At 37.4% G+C, this 5,743-nt stretch overlaps 1 long non-coding RNA gene across 1 annotated transcript in view; it reads left to right on the top strand.

Annotated features, from left to right (window-relative positions):
* The window catches only part of LOC142494488 (uncharacterized), a 22,336-nt gene extending 17,636 nt beyond the window's left edge, over positions 1-4,700 (top strand). The window contains exons 2-3 of the long non-coding RNA XR_012801479.1: positions 4,006-4,115; positions 4,575-4,700. This is a non-coding gene — a long non-coding RNA (uncharacterized LOC142494488). The remainder of the gene's footprint in view (positions 1-4,005; positions 4,116-4,574) is intronic.
* The last annotated feature ends 1,043 nt before the right edge of the window (positions 4,701-5,743 follow it).

The following is a 5,743-nucleotide window of genomic DNA, read 5'->3' on the forward strand; positions in this document are numbered from 1 at the left end:
GGTGCCAGAAGTCGGATGGTAATGTCCAAGAGCCTAGGGTCAGGGGCAGGAGAAAGCAGTGCAGTGAGGTCCAAAGCAGAGTCCAGGAGTAGAGAGGTACACGTAATCAAGCCAAGCCGAGATCAATCCAAGGGTATCCAAACAGGGGCAGGGACAGGAACAAGAGCTGCAACAGAGAGCAGGGCTTGGCATAGACACTGCACACAGGAGCCACAGAGAAGCTATGCTGAGCAACGACAGAGAGGGCAGACTGGAGTTATAAAGGAAGGAGGGCCAATGGTAGCAAGGGGTGAAGCGGAGGCCTGTCTGGGCGCTCGTAGGGATATGTCCAGGTGAGCAGGGAGGGAGACAGGGGTGTGATTCCTGGTAATGGCCTGCAGCCGATGGGAGGCGGTGCCAGCAGCGCGGGAGGGCTGGTAAGAGGATCGGGTGCGCGCACCCTCTGTAAGGCTGCCGTGCGCGTGCCACGGTGTGGAGGAACGGCTCGGCGTGGGACTGGTAAGAGGCTGAGGGAGTGGGGAACCGGGGCAGAGAGCCACCGTGGGGCCAGAGGTGACAGGGACTCGCTGAGAGGCGTGGGTCCCCTGATCCGTTACACTCTTCTTCTCTTCTCTCCTCCTCTTCTTCTCTTCTCTCCTTCTCTTCTTCTCTCCTCTCCTCTCCTCTCTTCTTCTCTTCTCTCCTCTCTTCTTCTCTTCTCTTCTTTTCTCTCTCTCTCTTCCCCTAATCCTGGACCCAGCCATATACACGCCTGGTCTCACCCATGCTTCCCTGCCACCTCTTTACCTGCTAATGCTGTTAACCCATCTAATTTAATGATGGTGGAGGAGACATCAAGGAGGGGTGAGACGACAGAGAGAGACAGCAAGGATTGGAGGAGACATAGAGAGACAGCAAGGAGAGGAGGCGACAGAGGGATGTTGAGGAGGACAAAAGATAGCAAGGCATTACAGGGAGGGGTTAAAACAAAGAATAATGTTTAATTAATAACCTTTCAGATCTCCTAGGCCGGTGTATGTTACGCCGGGTACACCTAGAATATTAGATTTTTAGTAGGATGTAAGGATTTATGTAAACAAATACAAAAATTAAAATGCAAAATAGCATCTACATTAGGAGAAATATACCGGTGTCTAGCCCCCTCCTTCTGCTGCTGTGCTCCATTTTTTCCCTTGAGGAACTTTCTCCTAATGTAGATGCTATTTTGCCACATGTTTAGGAGGTAACAACAGAGACACGGATCACATGTGATCCCTGCTATTTTGATGTATACTTGAGACTTTATTATATTTATGCTGATAGTGACGCCCAACAGCTGAGCACGGAATTTTGGAACTCTGTTTCCTATTACCTGCTAGCATCTACATTATTTTGGGTTTTCATTCCTAGCTTATTTCTTGCATATTGAGAAAAGACATAGAAGATTTCTCTGGAATCCTACAACATAAAATATTTTATATTCACCCGGCACAGAATAAATAAATGTGATTAAAAGCAATTAAAATGCCATGTCTAAAACTACCAGCATTTTGCTATTATGTCTTGCATGCACTACCTCTGCCTGGTAATTGGTTTGACTATAAGTCACTGTCTATGGGAGAAATGTATTAAGGCAATATTGGCTCAAAAGTGCTAGAGAGAGAGGCATTTTCACATAGCATCTCATTGTATCATCTCATACATTGTAGCATCTCATCAAGAACTAGGTACTTTGTTTAGGAAGTATTGTATACACATATTAATATGAGATTCATCAAATTATGCACCTCTGTCTAGCAATATTGCTTGCTTGTCTGTGTATAAAATAATCTTCCAGGTCTAAAGTGTAGCAAAGTTCTGCAGCTAATATTGTCTCTCCTAAGTGTTTCTATCACCGTAAATGTGGCTTAAAATGTTTAAATGCAGATATTAATGCTCTCAGAATTGCTCATTGTCACAAGTAGTAGCTAAGTCAATCCAATTTGATTGATACAAATTGTACCATTATGTCAAATCACTCATATAGTCATTACCCATCTGTAACATTACAGAGATTCAGCATTTTGTTTAATCTTAAAACTGTTATGTTGACAGAAAATAAAAAAATTCAATCACTGTTACCACTAAAATTGGACTTTATTGTGTACTGTGAAAAATGCATGTTTTCATTTTCTTGGATTTCACTGAATTTCCTGCTTTTTTACTGTCCTTCACGTTGGCTAAATGATGATATCATAATTACTTTGAAAACAATGAACCAAAGAGAAAAAACTTTTCAACTGTAGACTCTAAAGTTTGCAATGTGTGGCTGGCCACTCTGGCTGCCAGGGGTTAAAAGTTTAATTAATTGTTAGACACTTATACTTCACAGAGGAAAAATGCATTAAAAAGTACCTAATTGCAGTAATCAGTGCTAACTTGTTTGGAAGAAAATTATTTTAAATCCTATTTTCTCCAAAACAGAAAATGCACAATAAGTCCAAAATGTTAAATAAAATGCAATTTGTACCATATCTATATTTTTATTGATCAGCTATTTTACTTTGAAAAGCCAGATTTTGCTTATTGAGATATGAGGCTGATGAACACAGGTGCTGGCTGAGCTGAGAAAACTTTTTACATAATTTCTGCAACTAGCAACATTTAGTCTACCAACAGGTGGCAGAAGAAAGCTACATTTTTCCTATAGTCAATCACCTGTGCATTCCTAGTGCACTAGTATAACAGGCAAGTCATATAATGAAGATTTGTTTTTAAAAAGCACAACATTGTTTTACTTGGTAATTATGTGAAAAAATGAATCATTCAGAGCATGAGGGGGGGGGGGAGAGGAAAGGGGGCATATTAAAAAAACTGTGAAAGTACTGTAGTTCAAAGGCACTCTACTTGTGCCACAAAAGTCAATAAATAAATGAGATGGGGAACATACAGTATTTTACTAAAAAATGAGAGAAGACCACAGATTGATCTCTAATGCAAAAGTATTAAGAATGCACAATTCCAAAAATATGGTCTTATAATAAAGCTTTGTGATATTTGTCCATTCCTAATACGGTATAGTTACATAGCAATTACTCATGCCCTGAAACCCAGTTTCCATGATATTTACTTTTGTTTGGTGCTTCAATATACTAAGTGCTTAGCAATGTATAATATGAGTTAGGCATCTTATAAAAAAATGTAATTGAAGTTTAAAACTACGATTTTGATAATAAAGAAACCCGTGGATATTGCCACCTACATTAAGTTGAAAAATAATAGCAAACCTTAGTTGTACACACAAATATTAAAAAAGCATGTGTCAAGATGAAGAAGAAGAAGAATTGTGTGTTGTTGTGCTGTTCAGAGTTAGGCTTTAGACATTAAAAAAGATACAGTATGTCCTTTCACTTTAACTAAATATGTGTCTCATTTACACGTCAATTCCTATTATATGATCTTCTTTTACCACTTCATCTCTATTTTATTTCTCTCAACATTTAGTTGAAAAAAATGCAATTTTAATAAGGGACATGGAAAAAAGACAGCAACCTGTTTCCACTTCTATAGAGACCAAATCAGAAAGAATTCTAAGCAAATTTAAGAACATGCAAACAATTAGGCATCAGTGATATAAAAATATAGAGTCAGTAAAATAAAAATATTGGCAAATCATATGCAGCATCTGCAAAAAATATGAGTGATGTCAGTTCTTATATAGTGTCCAAAGTTGGCTGATGAGTTCCAGAGTACATGTTTGCAATTATGACTTTCTTGTTAAAAGAGCAAAAACAGCATTCAATTAGTATCAACGAAATGCTTTTTGAAAAAAAAAAATTATGCAAAAATGTATCCATACACAGATGGTTCAAAAATGTAACGTCCTTTAAGTTCAAGATCTCCCTGTGCCACTCACAAAGCACTCGTAAAAGTTACGTTTGACTTTATTCTGTGAGAGATAACAGCATGTAAAACTTACAGACGTTCAAATTAACCAGTCAAAATATATCTAGTATTTATTCAATACATTTTTTCTTCAATTTGCAGATTTCTAATCAATAAATGGAATAAAATAAAGGCTGCATATGACACAATAAATTCAAGAACATACAAAAAAAGTAATAAAGATGATGACAGTAATTAAACAGAGCATGCAGGTAAATTAAAACATTAAATATACGGTTGTCCTAAATTCTGCACTATTGATATGTGGTCAGATCTTGTTCTATAAATGTAATATAAATTCAGTGTAGACTAAAAAGTAAATAGATTTTCCCGTCTGCTAGGTACAGTATGTGTATGTGAGATGGTTAATAATAGAATGGTTTGTTCCCCATAGAGTCGTTATTTGTCATTCATTTTACCTCTTATTGAACTTCTTTGAATCTGTAACTTTGACAAATGGCAACACTGTCACTGTCAAGTTTGTTAACCTGCCCAGGTTTATTCATACTTAGCATGTTTACTTTTGTGCAGTCATTTTAGTCTGGAATTATTAATATTTTCACTCGCAATTTTTTAGCTAATAAAAACAGTAGAATCTTCTAAATATGTTTTGTGAAACTTAAGTCTAACCAGCCTTAAAAATATTCAATGCTTCTTGTTTCAATTCTTAGACATGTATGACACAGATCTCAGTGCTATTGTATCCAGGAGAGGAAATGGCAGTTGTTATTGTTCAGCAGAAACAACTTATATAAAAGTAGAAATCTCCAGTCAGCATGATAAAAAATAAAAACAAGACGAACAATAAAAAACATAAAGAGTCTATTTCTTGGGTTGCATCACCAAATGTTGTTTATTTTGTAGTCAGCTAATATACTGTTGCCTTAAGGCATATACAGATGCAGCCACGAGTATCCGAACACTTACCTGGGAAAATCTGTGGCAATCTCCCAGTAATGCAGCAACATTTCTGTGACATTTCTGCAAACAGACTAATGGCTCATCCGATTAACACAGCAGGGGTCCCTGGCAGTCTCATTCAGTTTGAGCTATTAGTCTGTCTGCAGAAATGTCACAGAAATGTTGCAGCATTACTGGGGTATTGCCTCAGATTTTCCCAGGCAAGTGTTCGGATACTCGTGGCTGCATCAGTAGTACATGGCACTGTTGGTGTTAAACGAATGCTAAGAGATCTAAGTATCAAGTTGAAAAGTCTGTTACAAATGGCATTTCTTTTTTTTTTCTATTAAGAAAAAACAAAAATGACAGACAGGAACAGAAAGTTGCAAGTCCTACCTGTATGTTGAGTATAATTTACCTTCAATTATTGACACTCCCCATGTTGCTTATTCACGAAAGACTATAAATGCAAAAAAACATAAGCCCTTAATGCTAAAATAAAGCATCATCAAAATACCACTGCACGCTTTAATTTAATGGAAAAAGTGAAATTGAAGCTTACAGTGGTATTTTTATAATCCTTTTTTTAGCACATTATTATATAGACCCATGGACCTCTGCAAATGCATCCTTTACACTCACTGGGGCCTATTCTAGTAGTTCCGAAGTTGTCATTGCCAAACCGCACAGTTTGTCATGTTCAGAAGTAGAGAAATGAAATGTGAAAAAAACTATTCTCTACTGCAAATGACATTTCCTAAGCTGAGTCTATACAAAGTGACAAACCGCATGGCTTAAAAGCTAAACCACCCAAATTGTACTTGCTTTTAAAGCGGAATGACCTGAGGTGGTGCTAACTCCATCACTAGTCTTATATATGGGTTTTGCTCTCTCTGCCAACTTATATTTCTGGATGTAACTCGCAATACAACTACCAAAA

This window comes from Ascaphus truei, chromosome 5, assembly GCF_040206685.1.
Source record: "Ascaphus truei isolate aAscTru1 chromosome 5, aAscTru1.hap1, whole genome shotgun sequence".
NCBI classification, from domain to species: Eukaryota; Metazoa; Chordata; class Amphibia; order Anura; family Ascaphidae; genus Ascaphus; species Ascaphus truei.